The 22,790-nt window shown below is 48.5% G+C and overlaps 1 protein-coding gene across 4 annotated transcripts in view; it reads left to right on the top strand.

Annotated features, from left to right (window-relative positions):
• The window catches only part of PSIP1 (PC4 and SRSF1 interacting protein 1), a 369,617-nt gene that overhangs the window by 13,020 nt on the left and 333,807 nt on the right, over positions 1 to 22,790 (top strand). The window contains exon 1 of one of the 4 annotated variants that reach the window (XM_063914077.1): positions 5,731 to 5,847. The exons of 1 other annotated variant lie outside the window; for it this stretch is intronic. The gene's annotated coding sequence lies outside the window, so the exon portion shown is untranslated. Of the gene's footprint in view, positions 1 to 5,730; positions 5,848 to 6,143; positions 6,527 to 22,790 lie in introns of those variants that run through there. 2 more of the 4 variants (XM_063914076.1, XM_063914079.1) reach the window with 2 other exon arrangements.

The raw sequence follows: 22,790 nt of genomic DNA, 5'->3' as shown, positions 1-22,790 counted from the left end.
TGCTGACAAGAACCGTAACACAACATGTGTGTAATCACAAGTAATAACTGCAGATACAGTACGCACTGGGACGGGCGTCCAGCATCCTCTACGGACTAAAAGAATAGGATTTACCGGTAGGTATTAAAATCCTATTTTCTCATACGTCTTAGAGGATGCTGGGGTCACATTCAGAACCATGGAGTTATACCAAAGCTCTAGAATGGGCGGGAGAGTGCGAATGACTCTGCAGTACCGAATGACCAAACTTGAGGTCATCATCTGCCAAGGTATCAAACTTGTAAAACTTAGCCAAAGTGTTCGAACCCGACCAAGTAGCTGCTTGGCAACGTTGTAACGCCGAGACCCCCCGGGCAGCCGCCCAGGACGAGCCCACCTTTCTAGTAGAATGGGCCTTCACCGATTACGGTAACAGCAATCCAGCCGTGGAATGAGCCTGCTGAACCGTATTACAGATCCAGCGTGCAATGGTCTGCTTGGAAGCAGTACATCCAATCTTGATGGGAGTATACAGGACAAACAGAGCCTCTGTTTTCCTAATCTGAGCCGTTCTGGCGACAGAAATTTTCAAAGCTCTGACCACATCCAGAAATTTCGATTCAAATAAGGTGTCAGTACCCAATAGGTAGGTTCATGTGGAAAAATGAAACCACTTTCGGCAGAAATCGTGAACGAGTTTTCAACTCTGCTCTAACTTCGTGGAAGAACAAAGAAGGCTCTTGTGAGACAAGACCGCTAACTCAGACACCCGCCTCGTGGATGCCAAGGCCAACAGGATAACCACTTTCCAAATGAGGAATTTTAATTCCACCTTTCGTAAAGGTTCAAACCAATGTGATTGAAGGAACTGCTACACCACATTAAGATCCCATAGTGCCACTGGGGGCACAAATGGAGGTTGGATGTGCAACACATCCTTAACGAAAGTCTGAACTTCTGGAAGGGAGGCCAATTTTTTTTTTTTTAAAGAAAACCAATAAGGCTGAAACTATACCTCTCAATTGAGCCCAATTTTAGGCCCGCATCCACACCTGCTCATAGAAAATGGAGAAAACGTCCTAGCTGAAATTCCTCCGTAGGAGCCTTCTTGGATTCACACCAAGAAACATATTCTCTCCAAATACGGTGGTAATGTTTAGACGTTACTCCTTTCCTGGCCTGAATAAGTGTGGAAATTACTTCACTGGGAATACCCTTTCGGGCTAGGATTTGGCGTTCAACTGCCATGCCGTCAAACGTAGCCGCGGTAAGTGTTGATACACGCACGGCCCTTGCTGTAACAGGTCCTCGTGGAGAGGAAGAGGCCAGGGATCTCCTACGAGTGATTCCTGAAGATCTGGATACCAAGCACTCCTTGGCCAGTCTGGGACAATGAGGATCACTTGAATCTTTGTTCTTCTTAAGATCTTTTGGAATGAGAGGAAGTGGAGGGAATACATACACCGACTGAAACACCCACGGTGTCACCAGTGCATCCACTGCTATTGCTTGAGGGTCCCTTGACCTGGAACAATATCTCTGAAGCTTCTTGTCTAGACGAGATGCCATCATGTCTATTTGAGGAAACACCCCAATGACTTGTCACTTCCGTGAAGACCTCTTGATGGAGGCCCCACTCTCTTGGATGGAGATCGTGCCCGCTGAGGAAGTCTGCTTCCCAGTTGTCCATTCCTGGAATAAAGATCGCTGACAGAGCGCTTGTATGTCTTTCTGCCCAGCGGAGAACCTTTGTGGCTTCTGCCAATGCCGCTCTGCTTTATGTTCCGCCCTGGCGGTTTATGTACGCTACTGCTGTTACATCGTCCGACTGGATCAATAGGGGCAGATCGCGAAGATGTTCCGCTTGCAGAAGGCCATTGTATATAGCTCCTAACTCCAGAACGTTTATGTGGAGACAAGTTTCATGACTTGACTAGACCATCTTCCTTGGAAGATTGACCTCCGTGCGACTGCACCTCAGCCTCGGAGGCTTGCATCCGTGGTTACCAGGATCCAGTCCTGGATCTCGAACCTGCGCCCCTCTAGGAGGTGAGAGCTGTGTAGCCACCACAAGAGTGAGATCCTGGTCTCAGAAGACAGGATAATCTTTTGGTGCATGTGTAGGTGGGATCTGGACCACTTGTCCAACAGATCCCCCAGGAACACTTCTGGCATGAAATCTGCCAAACTGAATGGCCTCGTAGGCCGCAACCATCTTTCCCAGCAACCAAATGCATTGATAAATTTACACTTTTGCCGGTTTCAGAAGATGTTTGACCAGGCTCTGAAGTTCCAGAACCTTTTTCACTGAAAGAAAAAAATTCTGTAGTTCTGTGTACAGTATGCTTCCCAAATATTGACAGCTGCGTTGTTGGAATCAACTCTGCTTTTGGCAAGTTTAGGAGCCAACCATGTTGTTGAAAAACTGTCAGGGAGAGTGCAATGTTTTGCACCAACTGGTCCCTGGATCTCGCCTTTATCAGGAGATCGTCCAAGTACGGGATAATCGTGACTCCATGCTTTTGAAGGGGAACCATCATTTCCGCCATTATGTCGGTGAAAAAATCTCGGAGCCGTGGATAGACCAAACGGCAACGTCTGAAACTGGTAATGACAATCCTGAATTGCAAACCTCAGTGACGCTGAAGAAAATGGAAATCTGCAAGTAGGTATCCTTTATGTCCACCGAAACAAGGAAACCTCTTTCCACCAGACTGAAAATCACTGTCCTGAGAGATTCCATCTTGAATTCAAGTCTCTTTTGGTAGAAATTGAGGGATTTCCGTTTAGGATTGGCCTCTGTCCGGTCTCGGGACCACGAAAAAGGCTTAATTGACGGCTTCACCCAGGTGTGACGGGGGAACCCAGACAATGACATGATTCAGACACAATTTTTGTATTGCGTGGCATACTATCTCCCTGTTCGTCGGAGAACTGATAAGGCCGATTTGAAAAATCGTTGAGGGGAAATGTCTCGAAAACTGCCAGTTTTCCGAATAATTCCAGAACTGACTGAAGTTGTTTTTTTTTGGACGCGCCCCCACCGGTGCGGCCTCCCGCAAGAGAGCCCCAGCGTCATGCGGTGGATTCGGCAGATGCAGAGGATGATTTCTGCACTTGTGATCTGGAAGAGGCTGTGGACCTCTTCCTTCTTCCCCTTCCTAAACCCGCAAAGAAAATGGAATCTAACTTCTTGTGCATCTATTGGGTCGAAATGACGGCATCCGATAATGATGCATCTTCATTCGTTGTGAGTGACCATAGGGCAAGAAGGTTGACTTACCTGCGGCCGTTGCTGAGATCAAATCAACTAGGCCATCCCCAAACAAGGCTTCACCTTCATAGGGAAGAGGCTCCATCTCTTCTTGGAGTCAGCATCAGCATTCCATTGGTGAATGCACAACGACCGCCTAGCCGAGACCGCTATGGAAATGGCCTGTGAATCCAAGAGTCCTATTTCCCCTGCAGTCTCACTTAAGCACGCTGAAGCGTCCTTGATATGACCCAACGTAAGGAGTATCTCATCTCCCTTCAGGGTATCTATATCGGACGACAAGGTATCCTATCATTTTTTAATACTACTACTCACCCATGCACCTGCCATGGCAGGTCTAAGGAATGTACCCGTGTTTACGTAGCTAGAATATAGCGTAGCTTCCTGCATACGATTCACTAGATTTGTGACATGGTCCCATGCAGAGCAGGGAGTGACTCACACTTTATTCTGTCCGCGGCGGGAACGAATAACAATCGGAATCCACCAGGATTCTTTCTCAAACAGAGCGCTCAGTACATGAGATTAGCTATCAGTATATATCTATACCTGCATATACATACTATATACATATAAACCTATATTAATCCACATACATATATAGACCCTCCATCAGGAACAGCAGGGTTCTCAGTGACGTTAATGCGTCCTTAATTGTACTGCACAATGGCCCTCATTCCGAGTTGATCGCAGCAGGAATTTTGTTAGCAGTTGGGCAAAACCATGTGCACTGCAGGGGGGGCAGATCTATAACGTGCAGAGAGAGTTAGATTTGGGTGGGTTATTTTGTTTCTGTGCAGGGTAAATACTGGCTGCTTTATTTTTACACTGCAATTTAGATTGCAGATTGAACACACCACACCCAAATCTAACTCTCTTTGCACATGTTAAATCTGCCTCCCCTGCACTACACATGGTTTTGCCCAACTGCTAACAAAATTCCTGCTGCGATCAACTTGGAATTACCCCCAATATTAGATCTAATCAGGAAACAATCTGGTCGACACAGGAATCAGTATCCGTGTCGGTATCCGGGAGTAGCAACTGGGCAAAATTAAAATTTTGCGACCCTGAGGGGTCTGAGGGAAAAATAACTATGAACATCACATCCTCCATAGATATTTCTAAATCTGTGTCTGGGACACACTTTTATGCAACCTTACTCTGATATGCAAATTTTTTACCCAGTCAGTTATTGGTGGTGCCAACAGGGCCACCCACACACGTCCTTGTCCCAAATATAGTTTTCTCTTGGGAAAAAACATTCAGCCATCGACATGTTGACACACATGTACTAAGTACCCACAGACACACCAGCTTATGGGACACAGAGGATTTTTCAGCACACCAAACCAGCGCCAAAAATATATAGTCTGGACAATAGTAAATACATATATGACAGACTTGTAGCGCTTTATATATATATATATATATATACACACACACACAAGCACCCATATTGCTGCCCCCCCCCCCCCCCCCGTTTTGCACCCTGAACATTTCGGAAGTGAAGGAAGGACCAGCGTCTCCCTGAGGAGAAAAAATGGCGCTGAGCAGTGTACTGGTGAGGCGAGGAAGAAGCCCCGCCACCGTAATGGCGCGCTTCTGTTCCGCTCATAAATAAATAAATAATTTCGCTGGCAGGGTAAGGACAGTGCCCAGGCACTAATGTCCACTTTATTGCCAGCATTTGTGTGAGGATTTATGCTGCCCAGGGTGCCCCCCCCCCCCCCCCCCTGCAGTGCTATGTGTGTGGGAGCATGGCGCGCAGTCTGCCTTCCGTTGCGCGGTACCTCAGAAAAGCCGTCACCAAAGAGAAGTCTTCTGTTCTTCTGCTACTCACCTGTCTCCTGACTTCTGACTCTGCAAGGGGGTGACGGCAGGCTGCGGGAGTGAGCATCTAGGCATACCCAGCGATCATCACCCCCAGGAGCTAATGGTGTCCTGTCAGCCAGAAGCAGAGCCCTTGAACTCACTAGAAGTGGGTCATAACTTCTCTCCCCTAAGTCCCACGAAGCAGGGAGACTGTTGCCAGCAGCCTCCCTGAAAATAAAAAAACGATATCTTTTCAGAGAAACTCAGTAGAGCTCCCCTGTAGTGTGTCCAGTCTCTCTGGGCACAATTCTAAAACTGGAGTCTGGAGGAGGGGCATAGAGGGAGGAGCCAGTTCACACCCTTTGAAAGTCTTAAAGTGCCCATGTCTCCTGCGGATCCCGTCTATACCCCCCATGGTTCTGAATGTGACCCCAGCATCCTCTAGGACATATGAGAAATCTATTTTAACTTACTACTTACTTGATTATTACATTGTTACATATGTACTAACATATGCGATTAGAATCGGAAAGGACAGCTCTCCCAATAAGAGCTGTCCTTTGCGATGTCGAGACTTCTGGGTTTTGGGGACCGGCAGTCTTTCTGCACGTGCGCAGTGTCTCAGTGGCCGCTGGGAGGAATCTGCTTTGGTCCCTTTCAGGAAGAAAGAAGCCCACAGGACATAAACCCAGGGGTTTATGGGAAAGGTCCTCTCCACGAAAGGATGTTACAGATTCTATCGGTTAACACCAGCACAAGCAATTACCCACCGCATCCAGGTACATATGTAAAAAGCGGTCAAAGTACGAAAATTGCCATTTTGGGGGTTTTAGACACATTCTTCTTTTAGTACATCCCACCCTTGTGAGAGAACACCTGTGCATAGAGACACCATACTAATACTGATGGATCCCATGTCAGAAACAAGTAAATAAAACATCACGATTTACAGATACTAAAAAACAAACAAAAAAAACAAAAACAGAAAACAATGATGTCTCTTCAAGGTGATAGAAAAAGGCAATAAAGCCAAGCATTAGCTCAGTACGGTGTCAATCTCTCCAGCACTGGAGCAGAGCTGCCACTGGCAGCAGCAGGAGCTCTCTTTTCATTGAAAGAGAGGGAGGGCGCTGGAGCCGGGCCGCACCACTGCCGCGGAATAGGGGATCAGGCACAGCTCAGCCCATGTCGCACTCACGTTGTTGCTAACATACGGGTAATCTCAGCAGCCGCGGCGGTGCCCTCTCCGCTCCGGGAGCCCGTCACCGGCCGGGGTGTGCAGGGCGAAGAGGACGTGGCTTTTGGCGGGAGTTGGCTTAGTGTACCCTTCCCCTGTGCTGGTGCTGCTGCTGGTGGGACTCAGCCGGAGGAGGAGGGAGCCTGGCAGGCGGGAGAGGGAGCAGCGGGCTGGGGTGTATAGGCTGCGGTGCTGCTGCTGAGCGATAACAACACAGCCAGGTAAGAAGAGAGCCATGGCGATGGCGCTGTATAACAACACGTTCTGGTGCGGTGGGCACAGCGCCCACCTTGTTACATACAGATGTTCCATAGTGTACCACGTACATTGGTGTGACCGGCGTACTCTCCTCTGCGCATACATCTGTCATTGTCTGTGTTATATTTAGACAAGAGAATGGGCATTGTGTATGAGTAACGTGTGTTTGCAGAACATGCGCCGCCTCTGCAGCCTGTGCGCTGCATGTTCTGTGTGCAGCAGCAGGCGGAGAAGGGGGAGTGAGAGGCATTTAAATATCAGGATGGTCACAGCGTGTGGAAGGCAGATTTGGGGATATGCATCGTATTTCATATACACACACACCACAAAATTAATCCGCTGCTCTCACCATTCCTAGATCTGCAGTATGCTATGTTACCCCATTGTTTACATACAAATCACAGAGGCTCTGCAGTCTGCACTCACTTAATATAAAAGGTATATGTGTATTTTCTCTATCGTCCTAAGTGGATGCTGGGGTTCCTGAAAGGACCATGGGGAATAGCGGCTCCGCAGGAGACAGGGCACAAAAAAGTAAAGCTTTACTAGGTCAGGTGGTGTGCACTGGCTCCTCCCCCTATGACCCTCCTCCAGACTCCAGTTAGATTTTGTGCCCGAACGAGAAGGGTGCAATCTAGGTGGCTCTCCTAAAGAGCTGCTTAGAGAAAGTTTAGTTTAGGTTTTTTTCTTTACAGTGAGTCCTGCTGGCAACAGGATCACTGCAACGTGGGACTTAGGGGGAAAGTAGTAAACTCACCTGCATGCAGAGTGGATTTGCTGCTTGGCTACTGGACACCATTAGCTCCAGAGGGATCGAACACAGGCCCAGCCGTGGAGTCCGGTCCCGGAGCCGCGCCGCCGACCCCCTTGCAGATGCTGAAGCGTGAAGAGGTCCGGAAACCGGCGGCTGAAGACTCCTCAGTCTTCATAAGGTAGCGCACAGCACTGCAGCTGTGCGCCATTTTCCTCTCAGCACACTTCACTGGGCAGTCACTGAGGGTGCAGAGCGCTGGGGGGGGGCGCTCTGAGAGGCAAATATAAACCTTATACAAGGCTAAAAATACCTCACATATAGCCCATAGGGGCTATATGGAGATATTTAACCCCTGCCTGACTGGAAAAATAGCGGGAGAAGAACCCGCCGAAAAAGGGGCGGGGCCTATCTCCTCAGCACACGGCGCCATTTTCTGTCACAGCTCCGCTGGTCAGAACGGCTCCCAGGTCTCTCCCCTGCACTGCACTACAGAAACAGGGTAAAACAGAGAGGGGGGGCACATTAATGGCTATATATATATATATATTAAAGCAGCTATAAGGGAGCACTTAATATAAGGATATCCCTTGTATATATAGCGCTTTGTGGTGTGTGCTGGCAGACTCTCCCTCTGTCTCCCCAAAAGGGCTAGTGGGTCCTGTCTTCATTAGAGCATTCCCTGTGAGTTTGCGGTGTGTGTCGGTACGTGGTGTCGACATGTATGAGGACGATATTGGTGTGGAGGCGGAGCAATTGCCAAATATGCAGATGTCACCCCCCAGGGGGTCGACACCAGAATGGATGCCTTTATTTGTGGAATTACGTGATGGTTTATCTTCCCTTAAACAGTCAGTTGAGGACATGAGGCGGCCGGACAATCAATTAATGCCTGTCCAGGCGCCTCAAACACCGTCAGGGGCTGTAAAACGCCCTTTGCCTCAGTCGGTCGACACAGACCCAGACACGGGCACTGATTCCAGTGACGACGGTAGAAATTCAAACGTATTTTCCAGTAGGGCCACACGTTATATGATTTTGGCAATGAAGGAGACGTTACATTTAGCTGATACTACAGATACCGTAAAACAGGGTATTATGTATGGTGTGAAAAAACTACAAACAGTTTTTCCTGAATCAGAAGAATTAAATGACGTGTGTGATGAAGCGTGGGTTGCTCCTGATAAAAAGTTGATAATTTCAAAAAAGTTATTGGCATTATACCCTTTCCCGCCAGAGGTTAGGGCGCGCTGGGAAACACCCCCTAAGGTGGACAAGGCGCTCACACGCTTATCCAAACAAGTGGCGTTACCCTCTCCTGAGACGGCCGCACTTAAGGATCCATCAGATAGAAAGATGGAAGTTATTCAAAAGAATATATACACACATGCAGGTGTTATACTACGACCAGCTATAGCAACTGCCTGGATGTGCAGTGCTGGAGTAGTTTGGTCAGAATCCCTGATTGAAAATATTGATACCCTAGATAGGGACAATGTTTTACTGTCGTTAGAACAAATAAAGGATGCATTTATCTATATGCGTGATGCACAGAGGGATATTTGCACACTGGCATCTCGGGTGAGTGCTATGTCCATTTCAGCCAGAAGAGCCTTATGGACACGACAGTGGACAGGCGATGCGGATTCAAAACGTCACATGGAGGTTTTGCCGTATAAAGGGGAGGAGTTATTTGGAGTTGGTCTATCAGACTTGGTGGCCACGGCTACTGCCGGGAAATCCACTTTTTTACCTCAAGTCACTCCCCAACAGAGAAAGGCACCGACTTTTCAACCGCAGCCTTTTCGCTCCTACAAAAATAAGAGAGCAAAGGGCTTGTCGTACCTGCCACGAGGCAGAGGAAGAGGGAAGAGACACCAACAGGCAGCTCCTTCCCAGGAACAGAAGCCCTCCCCGGCTCCTGCAAAAACCTCAGCATGACGCTGGGGCCTCTCAAGCGGACTCGGGGACAGTGGGGGGCCGTCTAAAAAATTACAGCGCGCAGTGGGCTCACTCGCAGGTAGACCCCTGGATCCTGCAGATAATATCTCAGGGGTACAGGTTGGAATTAGAGACGGATCCTCCTCATCGTTTCCTGAAGTCTGCCTTACCAACCGTCTCTTCCGAAAGGGAGAGGGTGTTGGAAGCCATTCACAAGCTGTACGCTCAGCAGGTGATAGTCAAAGTACCCCTATTACAACAAGGAAAGGGGTATTATTCCACTCTATTTGTGGTACCGAAGCCGGATGGCTCGGTAAGGCCTATTCTAAATCTGAAGTCCTTGAACCTCTACATAAAAAAGTTCAAGTTCAAGATGGAGTCACTCAGAGCAGTGATAGCGAACCTGGAAGAAGGGGACTTTATGGTATCCTTGGACATCAAGGATGCGTATCTACACGTTCCGATTTACCCCGCACACCAGGGGTACCTCAGGTTCATTGTTCAAAACTGTCACTATCAGTTTCAGACGCTGCCGTTCGGATTGTCCACGGCGCCTCGGGTCTTTACCAAGGTAATGGCCGAGATGATGATTCTTCTTCGAAGAAAAGGCGTATTAGTTATCCCATACTTGGACGATCTCCTAATAAGGGCAAGGTCCAGAGAACAGCTGGAGACAGCTTTAGCACTATCTCAAGAGGTGCTAAGACAACACGGGTGGATTCTGAATATTCCAAAATCCCATTTAATCCCGACAACTCGTCTGCTGTTCCTAGGAATGATTCTGGACACGGTTCAAAAAAAGGTTTTCCTTCCAGAGGAAAAAGCCAAGGAGTTATCCGATCTGGTCAGGAACCTCCTAAAACCAGGAAAAGTGTCAGTACATCAATGCACAAGAGTCCTGGGAAAAATGGTGGCTTCTTACGAAGCAATTCCATTCGGCAGATTCCATGCAAGAATATTCCAAAGGGATCTGTTGGACAAATGGTCAGGGTCGCATCTGCAGATGCACCTGCGAATAACCCTGTCACCAAAGACAAGGGTGTCACTTCTGTGGTGGTTGCAGAAGGCTCACCTATTAGAAGGCCGCAGATTCGGCATTCAGGATTGGATCCTGGTGACCACGGACGCCAGCCTGAGAGGCTGGGGAGCAGTCACACAAGGAAGAAACTTCCAGGGAGTATGGACGAGTCTGGAAAAGTCTCTTCACATAAACATTCTGGAACTAAGAGCAATCTACAATGCTCTAAGCCAGGCGGAACTTCTCCTGCAAGGAAAGCCGGTGTTGATTCAGTCGGACAACATCACGGCGGTCGCCCATGTAAACAGGCAGGGCGGCACAAGAAGCAGGAGTGCAATGGCAGAAGCTGCCAAGATTCTTCGCTGGGCGGAGAATCACGTGATAGCACTGTCAGCAGTGTTCATCCCGGGCGTGGACAACTGGGAAGCAGACTTCCTCAGCAGACACGATCTTCATCCGGGAGAGTGGGGTCTACATCCAGAAGTCTTCAACATGTTAATAGACCGTTGGGAAAGACCAATTGTAGACATGATGGCGTCTCGCCTCAACAAGAAACTGGACAAATATTGCGCCAGGTCAAGAGATCCACAGGCAATAGCTGTGGACGCACTGGTAACTCCTTGGGTGTACCAGTCAGTGTATGTGTTTCCTCCTCTGCCGCTCATACCAAAGGTATTGAAGATCATACGGCAAAGAAGAGTAAGAACAATACTAGTGGTTCCGGATTGGCCGAGAAGGACTTGGTATCCGGAACTTCAAGAGATGCTCACGGACGAACCGTGGCCTCTACCTCTGAGAAGGGACCTGCTACAGCAGGGTCCCTGTCTTTTTCAAGACTTACCGCGGCTGCGTTTGACGGCATGGCGGTTGAACGCCAGATCCTAAAAGGGAAAGGCATTCCAGAAGAAGTCATTCCTACCTTGATTAAGGCACGGAAGGAAGTCACCGTGAAACATTATCACCGCATTTGGCGAAAATATGTAGCGTGGTGCGAGGATCGGAAGGTTCCGACGGAGGAATTCCAACTGGGTCGTTTCCTACATTTCCTGCAATCAGGATTATCTATGGGTCTCAAATTGGGATCCATTAAGGTTCAAATTTCGGCCCTGTCAATATTCTTCCAAAAAGAATTGGCCTCTGTCCCTGAGGTCCAGACTTTTGTCAAGGGAGTACTGCATATACAGCCTCCTGTGGTGCCTCCGGTGGCACCGTGGGATCTAAATGTAGTTTTAGATTTCCTCAAATCCCATTGGTTTGAACCATTGAAAAAGGTGGATTTGAAATATCTCACATTGAAAGTGACTATGTTACTAGCCCTGGCCTCTGCCAGGAGAGTATCTGAATTGGCGGCTTTATCTTATAAAAGTCCTTATCTAATCTTCCATTCGGATAGGGCAGAACTGCGGACTCGTCCGCATTTTCTCCCTAAAGTGGTATCAGCATTTCATCTGAACCAACCTATTGTGGTGCCTGCGGCCACTAGCGACTTGGAGGACTCCAAGTTGTTGGACGTTGTCAGAGCCTTAAAAATATACATTGCAAGGACGGCTGGAGTCAGAAAATCTGACTCGCTGTTTATATTGTATGCACCCAACAAGTTGGGCGCACCTGCTTCTAAGCAGTCGATTGCTCGTTGGATTTGTAACACAATTCAACTTGCACATTCTGTGGCAGGCCTGCCACAGCCTAAAACTGTAAAAGCCCACTCCACAAGGAAGGTGGGCTCATCTTGGGCGGCTGCCCGAGGGGTCTCGGCATTACAACTCTGCCGAGCAGCTACGTGGTCGGGGGAGAACACGTTTGTAAAATTTTACAAATTTGATACCCTGGCAAAGGAGGACCTGGAGTTCTCTCATTCGGTGCTGCAGAGTCATCCGCACTCTCCCGCCCGTTTGGGAGCTTTGGTATAATCCCCATGGTCCTTTCAGGAACCCCAGCATCCACTTAGGACGATAGAGAAAATAAGAATTTACTTACCGATAATTCTATTTCTCGGAGTCCGTAGTGGATGCTGGGCGCCCATCCCAAGTGCGGATTGTCTGCAATACTTGTACATAGTTATTGTTAACTAATTCGGGTTATTGTTAAGGAGCCATCTTTAAGAGGCCCTTTCTGTTGTCATACTGTTAACTGGGTTTAGATCACAAGTTGTACGGTGTGATTGGTGTGGCTGGTATGAGTCTTACCCGGGATTCAAAATGCCTCCCTTATTGTGTATGCTCGTCCGGGCACAGTACCTAACTGGAGTCTGGAGGAGGGTCATAGGGGGAGGAGCCAGTGCACACCACCTGACCTAGTAAAGCTTTACTTTTTTGTGCCCTGTCTCCTGCGGAGCCGCTATTCCCCATGGTCCTTTCAGGAACCCCAGCATCCACTACGGACTCCGAGAAATAGAATTATCGGTAAGTAAATTCTTATTTTTTGTTTTCCTTTAGAGGTTGCACTACAAGTCACAGGCACCCTGCCTGTCACTGGGGTTCCATGCTAAAATCCTGCACAAGCTAGCAGTGGCCTCATGCCAGCTTTGTCTTCTATGTTGTGTGTTTTTTTTTTATTTTTTGTTTATGTTTTTCAGGGATTTAGAAATCATTACTTTCATCCTTTACAGCTTGCACGTGTATTTCATATGTTGACTAATAATCAGTAAGTCATTTATTATAGGAAGATTAGTCTGTTGTTTTTTTGTTTGTTTTTTCCCCCGTTTCTCTTTAACAACATTTGCTTACTGTCTGTGCTCCAATTACTACACATACTAGTAAACGACATGGGAAGGTCTTGTTCATAAGTAGGCGTGTCTTAGTCTTTCTACCCACTGACAATTACTTTCACTTTGGTTTAAATCTGGCAAGTGTTATTCTTCACATCCATTAGAGGCATATGCACTAAAGGTGCATACACACAGTGCGATTCTGGCTATGTCCGGTTTTGACCATGCGATTTCCCTTCAACTCCCCAGAGCCACCGATATTGACTATACACATTGGGCGATTTTTTTCTATGGCCGATTTTGACTATACTAGAAATAGCTCATTGTAGATTGTACACTTTCTAGTCAAAATTGAGCTGCTTGCACAGTCTTATTTTTTCCTGCAATACCGACCCTGCGGGGGCGTGCATAGTCATCGTTTACACATGGTGCGATATGGACTATGTTTTCTACTGATATGGCTTATATAGTTCATATCACACCATGTGTATGCTCATTTAATATTGCTGAAAGTGACGCATTTTTTTTCATTGTACATAGCAGCCGGGATAACCATTATCTTGTAAACCGACACTATGCTCTGTTTCCATTCCAGAGGCTATGGTAGAAGATCCCTCTCCGCCGAATATACGTCCATAGACATAAAACTGTTTACACCATCTGAAGTTGGCATAAAACAGTAAATAAGGGTACATGTGGGCCTGCCCATACACCTCATTGATAATAATAGGGACTAGTTTGCAGTGGTAGTTAGCCTTTTGCAGGAGAGTTCTGTAAAATTTCTTGCATTAGGCTTTACTTGCATAGCCAGGATGCATAAAATTATGGTTGGTTCTATATTGGAGTGGGAGAAGGGACCTTCTGACGTACCTGGGGGAGGAGACACGTCACCAGGGGGAGGAGCTGCGGCCGAACAAGGTACCCGAAAAGTACCCTCGTGGGCTCGCTTCGCTCGCCACGCTTCGGGCACGGTGGCTCGCTTCGCTCGCCACCTAATTACTAAAGGTAATAGTTGGTGGTGTGGATACTAGACCAACTGTACCGCTGGCGTAGCTCCTCCCCCTTGTGTCGTGGCTCCTCCCCCTGACGGAAAAGGTCCCTTAGGCCACTTGGATCTAGCCTCTACCATAAAATTATACAGAAACTAGTAGTTACCCACTGTCCACAGCTCTAATATGTTGCTGTGTGCAAATAGTGGCACAATCAAGCAGGCAATGGTTGCATTATTGTGCAGTAGAGTAACCCTTTGGTTAAGATGGCATATATGGCCGCTGGTGCCACTGGACATGACGTACCCGTCGTTGAAAGCCCAGGAAACCATCGGGCGCTTGTACCTGATGTTTTAAATGCATCCATCTCTAAGTAAGGCCAATTATACTTTCAGGCTCGATCCAATAATCCTGTATCAGATCTGAAGTTAGAGTTTTCTGATAGATCTTTCTTTAAAGTCCATCCCTACTTTATATATTAAACCATCCAAATACACAAAAGTTTAGAGCTACAGTAAATGAAAATATATTTATTTATACAGTTTCTCTTACGTCCTAGAGGATGCTGGGGACTCCAAAAGGACCCTGGGGTATAGACGGGATCCGCAGGAGCTTGGGCACACTGAAAAGACTTAATCTGGGTGTGAACTGGCTCCTCCCTCTATGCCCCTCCTCCAGACCTCAGTTAAACTTTGTGCCCAGTACTGACTGGACACTCACAGGAGAGCTCTCCTGAGTTTCTCTGGAAAATACTTTTTGTTAGGTTTTTTATTTTCAGGGAGACCTGCTGGCTACAGGCTCCCTGCAGCGTGGGAGTGAGGGGAGAGAAGCAGACCTACTTCTTCTTACTTAAGGGCTCTGCTTCTCGGCTACTGGACACCATTAGCTCCAGAGGGTTCGATCACTTGGTGCGCCTAGCTGCTTGTTCCCGGAGCCACGCCGTCACCCCCTCACAGAAGCCAGAAGAAAGAAGTCGGGTGAGTATGAGAAGATCAGAAGACTTCAGGATGGCAGAAGACTTCAGTAACGGAAGGTACAGCACAGCGGTAACGCTGTGCTCCATGCTCCCACACACATCGCCAACGGTAGTTACAGGGTGCAGGGCGCTGGGGGGGGGGCGCCCTGGGCAGCATGTTACTGAGGTCGGGGACCGGCAGAAGGCTTTCGGTGCCGTTTCTTAAACCCCCGCCGGCATCTTTTTCATTTTCAAATTTGGCATCCCGAAGCGCGCCGGGAAGGGGGCGGAGTTTCGTCCCGCAGCTCACAGGCGCCATCTTCTCCTTCAACACGCGGCTGAAGGAGACGCTGCCGGGACCTCCACATTCCTCTCACAAGTAACGGGGAGATATTCAGAAGGGAGGGGGGGGGGGATCGCAGTGTGGTGCTTCTTATCATTATAAATTAAGCAGCGCTGGGTACATATATCTTTTGTCGGGATATATGGGCGCTGGAGTGTGATCTGGCATACTCCCTCTGTGTCCTCTATCTGGGCTTCATTGTGGGCCTGTCACCTAGCTGGGACGTTCTGTGTGTATCTGTGTGTCGGTACTACGTGTCGGCATGTCTGAGGCTGAATGTTATTTACCAGAGGAGGTTATTGGGGGAGCGGATGCAGGGCTAGATTTGGGACTGTCGACGCAGCCGACACCTGATTTACTTGCATTGCTCAGTACGATCAATTCGAATGTAGCTTCTTTATCAAAGAGGTTGGATAAGTCTGAGTCACAGACACGTGTGGAAAAAGTCCATGGAAGAGGCTTTGTCTCAGGTACAGACCCCATCTGGGTCGCAAAAGCGGCCATTTACTCAAGTGGTAGATACGGATACCGACACGGACTCTGATTTCGAGGTCGATTTCACTGAGGCTGCTTTACATCCACGATTAGTTAAGAGTATTCAGTACATGATTGTGGCTATAAAAGATGTTTTACACATTTCTGATGAACCTGCGGTACAGGAAACAAGGATTTGCTTGTTTAAGGGAAAAAAACCTGAGGTGAAGTTTCCCCCCTCTCATGAAATGAATACTCTTTGTGAAAAGGCTTGGGAGTCGCCGGATAAGAGGTGGCAGATTCCCAAAAGGATTTACATGGCATATCCGTTCCCCTCTGATGACAGGGAAAAATGGGAGGCGTCTCCAAATGTTGACAAAGCTCTATCTCGCTTGTCTAAGAAAGTGGCGCTTCCGTCTCCTGACACGGCAGCTCTCAAAGATCCGGCGGATCGCAAGCTGGAGACGTCTCTGAAGTCCATTTTTGCTAATTCGGGTGCATTTCTCAGACCTGCTGTGGCGTCGGTATGGGTGAGTAGTGCTATTGCTAAATGGGCTGAGAATTTAGCTAATGATATGGATACCCTTGATAAAGATAATGTTCTTTTGACTCTTGGTTATATCAAGGACGCTGCAGATTGCCTGAAGGATGCGGCGAGGGATGTCTGTCTCTTGGGATCAAGAGCCAATGCCATGTCGATATCAGCCAGGAGGGCGTTGTGGATCCATCAATGAATGCTGATGCCGACTCCAAGAGGGCTATGGAAGCGTTACCCTTCAAAGGTACTGTCTTGTTTGGGGACGGCTTGGCTGACCTGGTCTCGACCGCGACTGCGGGTAAGTCCTCTTTTCTTCCTTATGTTCCCACACAACAGAAAAAGGCACCACATCAGCAGATGCAGTCCTTTCGTCACAATAAATACAGGCGTGGTAAAAGATTCGTCCTTCCTCTCTTCAAAAGGTAGAGGAAGGGGAAGGAAACCACCTGCAGTGTCAGGCGCCCAGGTCCAAAAGTCTTCCCCTGCTTCTACCAAGTCCACCGCATGACGCTGGGGCTTCCCTGGGGGAGTCCGGACCGGTGGGGTGCCGTCTACAAATATTCAGTCAGGTCTGGATTCAATCAGACCTGGATCCTTAGGTCCTAGAGATTGTGTCTCAGGGATACAAGCTGGAGTTTCGGGAGATACCCCCTCACCGGTTCTTCATTTTGGCGTTACCAGTAGCTCTTCCGGACTGGCAGCGATACAAAAATTGTGTCTACAGAGGGTCATTGTTCCCGTTCCCTTGTCCCAACGGGGGGAGGGGTTCTACTCGAGCCTCTTTGTTGTGCCGAAACCGGACGGTTCGGTCAGACCAATTCTAAATCTAAAATCCCTCAATCCATACTTGAAAGTTTTCAAGTTCAAGATAGAATCTCTTCGAGCGGTAATTGCCAGCCTGGAAGGTGGGGATTTTATGGCGTCAGTCGACATAAAGGATGCCTACTTACATGTCCCAATATGTCCTTCACATCAGGCCTTCCTCAGGTTTGCGATACAGGATTCTCATTACCAATTTCAGACGTTGCCGTTTGGGCTTTCCACGGCTCCGAGGATTTTCACCAAAGTCATGGCGGAAATTATGGTTCTCCTTCGCAAACAAGGGGTTACAATTATCCCGTACTTGGACGATCTCCTGATAAAGGCGAGGTCCAAGGAACGGTTGCTTAGAAGTGTAAATTTGTCACTGTCTGTTCTGCGACAGCACGGTTGGGTACTCAATTTGCCAAAATCTTAGTTGATTCCGACCACTCGGCTGCCTTTTCTGGGCATGATTCTGGACACTGATTTACAGAAAGTATTTCTTCCAGAAGAAAAAGCTCTGGAACTGCAGGCGATGGTCAGGCAACTTCTAGGCCGACGAGTGTGTTGATCCATCACTGTACTCGGGTTCTGGGGAAAATGGTTGCGGCATACGAAGCCATTCCATTTGGCAGGTTTCATGCCCGGGTGTTTCAGTGGGACTTGCTGAGCAAATGGTCCGGGTCTCACCTGCACATGCACCGGAAGATAAGTCTGTCTCCCAGAGACAGAATTTCTCTCCTGTGGTGGCTACAAAGTCCTCACCTCCTAGGGGGACGCCGGTTCGGTATCCAGGATTGGGTACTTCTGACAACAGATGCAAGTCTCCGGGGCTGGGGCGCAGTCACCCAAGGAAGGAACTTCCAGGGGAAATGGTCGCTCCAGGAAGCTTGTCTCCACATAAATGTTCTCGAGTTAAGAGTGATAATGTCGATTATCTTACAGGAAAGAAAGCTATACCTTATACACACTTAGAATACACTTTACCATGGAGCCGCTGCGGCCGCTAGACTTGGTACACACGCAACGTACTTTATACACTGTTTGCGTACGGAGTCCCGTATCACTGTACGGACTTAGCGTACAAACGCCGCGCTGGGGGTACAAAGTACACACAGCGCGCACACACCCAGAGATACACTTTAAACCTTTACAGTAATGCAATGCAATGATAAAACACTTTAAACCTTATCAGGGCAATGAAGACACGACACCAATTGTGATTTAACCGCTGGGTTCCGACACCACAGTGGATTATTGCTGAAATGGGGTTACAATACAAATAATACAATACAATTTAACAGAGTAAATGGCTACATTCAATGGTACATACTTGAGTAGACAAGCTTGCGCAACCCGGCCGGTCCCCAGTCATCTGATAGATAACTTTGTGAGTCTTGTGTGTTACCAGGCTGCAGCAGGCTTTATTTATACAATTCTTCCAAAAGCAATACAATGGATACTGTAATCCCTTTGTCCATTGGACACAGGAATGCACTTTTACAGTACAGGAGAGGTCATGGGTTGATTTGAATAGGTAGGCGATGTCTTTCCCAACTGCTCTTGTGGGTGGTCTCCTCTGGATTCCCGCCGCATACATAATGTACAGTAAATACAATTTATCTCTATATTCTGCCTCTGCACATAACTATCCGCAGGAACATGCTATCTTCCGCAGACCAACACCGGAATGTTACCCTTAAAATACCCTACAGCTGGATACCAAACACCACCTTATAACCTTAGTCTGTCCCCTCTTATCCTGTAAAGGTGAATCCCTTTGTTCTGTTACCATCTAAACAGCTATTACTTTCTGATGTGATGCAAGGAGACTATGTGTACATTGTGTACTATTTGGATTAAATATGTAACGTGTTTTGATGGCTCTCCATGCGTACACAAACTCTACCGTAAATACCCATACCACGCTCTGATGCGCATGACCGCGGGAGTGACCATACGCAAATTGCGAATATGTGCACGCAAAGCAGAACAAGTACACGCGCGGAGGCCATCTGTGTGTAGTTCGTACGTGATGTGTGTACTGCAATATTTTTAGACTTTGACAGAGCCATTCTCAACGGCCTGCTGCAAGCAAGAAGCCTTCTGCAGGGTCGACCTGTCCTGGTACAGTCAGACAACATCACAGCGGTGGCACATATAAACCGTCAAGGCGGAACAAGGAGCAGAGCGTCAATGGTGGAGGCCACAAGAATCCTTCGCTGGGCGGAACAACACGTGAGCGCCCTGTCAGCAGTCTTCCTACCGGGAGTGGATAACTGGGAAGCAGATTTCCTCAGCAGACACGATCTCCATCCGGGAGAGTGGGCTCTTCACCAAGAGGTATTTGCAGAGGTGACAAAATGTTGGGGAATTCCGTTGATCGACATGATGGCGTCTCGTCTCAACAAGAAGCTCCCGGGGTATTGTTCCAGGTCAAGGGACCCCCAAGCCAGTGCAGTGGACGCCCTGGTGTCTCCGTGGGTGTTCCAGTCGGTGTAGGTGTTCCCTCCACTTCCTCTCATTCCAAAGGTACTGGGGATCATTCGACGAGCAAGGGTTTAGGCGATTCTCGTCGTTCCAGATTGGCCAAGAAGGGCCTGGTACCCGGATCTTCAGGAATTACTGGTGGAAGATCCTTGGCCGCTTCCTCTAAGAGAGGACCTGTTGTTGCAGGGTCCATGCGTGTTTCCAGACTTACCGCGGCTGCGTTTGACGGCATGGAGGTTGAGCGCCAGATCTTAGCTCGTAAGGGTATCCCCAGGGAGGTCATTCCAACTCTCATTAAGGCTAGGAAGGAGGTTACGGCGAAACATTATCACCGTATTTGGAGAAAGTATGTTTCCTGGTGTGAGTCTAAAATGGCTCCTGCGGAGGATTTTCACTTGGGGCGCTTTCTCCACTTTTTACAGGCGGGAGTAGACGCAGGCCTGAAATTAGGTTCCATCAAAGTGCAGATTTCGGCTTTGTCTATTTTCTTTCAAAAAGAATTAGCTGTCCTCCCAGAGGTTCAGACTTTTGTGAAAGGAGTAATGCATATCAATCCTCCGTTTGTGCTTCCTGTAGCTCCATGGGAGCTGGATGTGGTCTTACGGTTTCTCATGTCTTCCTGGTTTGAACCTTTGCGTAAGGTTGAATTGAAATTTCTCACTTGGAAGGTAGTTATGCTGTTGGCGCTGGCGTCTGCTAGGCGGGTGTCAAGGTCCATACACACTTAACGATATAATGAGCGACGTCGCTCATTTTCCCCCTCCTTGAGCGACGTCGCTCATTTTATCGTTAAGTGTGTATGCCGCCAGCGACGACCGATGCGCGGCCCCGCGGGTCGGCAACGATCGTCGCTGTCGGTAGGGCATGCATGAAGGATGTGGACTGTCGTCCACGACCTTCATGCAGGGCTGGCGTGACGTCACTGAGCGATATGAGCTGTCATATCGCTCAGTGCATACAGGCGGCCGCCGACATCGTCTAATGTGTATGGGCCTTCAGAGTTGGCGGCCTTATCTAATAAGAGCCCGTACTTGATTTTTCATTCGGATAGGGCGGAATTGAGGACTCGTCAACAATTTCTGCCGAAGGTGGTTTCTTAATTTCACATTAACCAACCTATTGTGGTCCTGGTGGCTACGGAGGCTGTGGCGATTCCAAAATCTCTGGATGTTGTAAGAGCGTTGAAGATCTACGTCACTAGGACAGCTGTTGCCAGAAAAACTGAGGCGCTTTTTGTCTTGTATGCTTCCAACAAACTTGGTCATCCTGCTTCAAAACAGACTATTGCACGCTGGATTTGTAGTACGATTCAGCAGGCTCATTCTTCGGCCGGACTACCGGTGCCGAAGTCAGTAAAAGCCCATTCTACCAGAAAAGTGGGCTCATCTTGGGCGGCTGCCCGAGGCGTCTCGGCGTTACAGCTTTGCCGAGCAGCTACTTGGTCGGGTTCAAACACTTTTGCTAAGTTCTATAAGTTTGATACCCTGGCTGATGAGGACCTTGCGTTTGCTCAGTCGGTGCTGCAGAGTCGTCCGCACTCTCCCGCCCGTTCCGGAGCTTTGGTATAAACCCCAGGGTCCTTTTGGAGTCCCCAGCATCCTCTAGGACGTAAGAGAAAATAGGATTTTGGTACTTACCGATAAATCCTTTTCTCCTAGTCCGTAGAGGATGCTGGGCGTCCATCCCAGTGCGGACTGTTACTTGCAGTGTTTTCTTGCTAGTTAAATTAGTTTATACACGGGTTGTGTATTTCTTGTTTCAGCTTGTTGCTGTTGTTAATTCATACTGTTATCTGGTTTAATGTTACTCTGGTTGTACGGTATGTTTGTGGTGTGGGCTGGTATGTTGGTAGCCCTTAGTTTAAACAAAAATCTTTCCTCGGAATGTCCGTCTCTCCTGGGCACAGTTCCTATAACTGAGGTCTGGAGGAGGGGCATAGAGGGAGGAGCCAGTTCACACCCAGATTAAGTCTTTCCTGGGAATGATCCTCGACACGGAAGTGCAGAGGGTGTTTATCCCGGTGGAGAAAGCGTTGTTGATTCAAACTATGGCCCGAGATGTCCTACGACCTACCCGGGTATCGGTTCATCAATGCATACGCCTCCTGGGGAATATGGTTGCCGCCTACAAGGCTCTACAGTACGGCAGGTTTCATGCTCTCCCTTTTCAACTGGACCTCTTGGACCAGTGGTGAGGCTCTCACCTACACATGCACAAGAGGATACGCCTGTCTCCGAAAGCCAGGATTTCACTCCTCTGGTGGCTGCAGCTTCCACACCTTCTGGAAGGGCAAAGGTTCGGAATTCAAGACTGGATCCTTGTAACCACAGATGTAAGTCTAAGAGGTTGGGGAGCAGTCGCTCTGGGGGAACCTTTCAGGGACGTTGGTCGGACCAAGAGTCTACTCCAGATAAACATCTTGGAGTTCAGGGCAGTGTACAACACCCTTGTGCAGGCAGCACACCTTCTACAACATCGGGCTGTTCAGGTGCAGTCGGACAATGTGACCACAGTGGCCTACATAAATCGACAAGGCGGAACGAAAAGCAGGGCTGCCATGGCAGAAGGTGTCAAAGATCCTCACCTGGGCAGAAAGGCACGCGGTGGTAATGTCGGCAATCTTCATTCCGGGCGTGGACAACTGGGAAGCAGACTTCCTCAGCAGACATGATCTCCATCCAGGGTAGTGGGGACTCCATCCGGAAGTGTTTGAGGAGGTAACTGGTTGGTGGGGGGTTCCCCACATAGACATGATGGTCTCACGCCTCAACAAGAAGCTACGGAGGTACTGTTCCAGGTCAAGAGACCCACAGGTAGTGGCGGTGGACGCACTGGTAACACCGTGGGTGTTCAAGTCGGTGTATGTGTTCCCTCCACTTCCTCTGATAACAAGAGTTCTTAAACTCGTGAGAAGAACAAAGGTCCTGGCAATCCTCATTGCTCCGGATTGGCCCAGGAGGGCTTGGTATGCGGATCTACTGTATCTCCTGCTGGAAGATCCATGGCCTTTACCTCTTCGGGAGGATCTGATTCTGCAGGGGCCGTTCGCTTATCAAGACTTACCGCGGCTACGTTTGACGGCACGGTGGTTGAACGCCAGATCTTAGCTCGGAAAGGTATCCCGAGTGAGGTCATTCCTACCCTGATACAGGCCAGGAAGGGGGTAACGTCTAAGCATTACCATCGCATTTGGAAGAAATATGTTTCTTGGTGTGAAGCC

The sequence above is a fragment of the Pseudophryne corroboree genome, chromosome 1, assembly GCF_028390025.1.
Source record: "Pseudophryne corroboree isolate aPseCor3 chromosome 1, aPseCor3.hap2, whole genome shotgun sequence".
NCBI classification, from domain to species: domain Eukaryota; kingdom Metazoa; phylum Chordata; class Amphibia; order Anura; family Myobatrachidae; genus Pseudophryne; species Pseudophryne corroboree.
The sequence above is the reverse complement of the archived record's forward strand: the minus strand, read 5'-3'. Positions and strand labels throughout refer to the sequence as shown.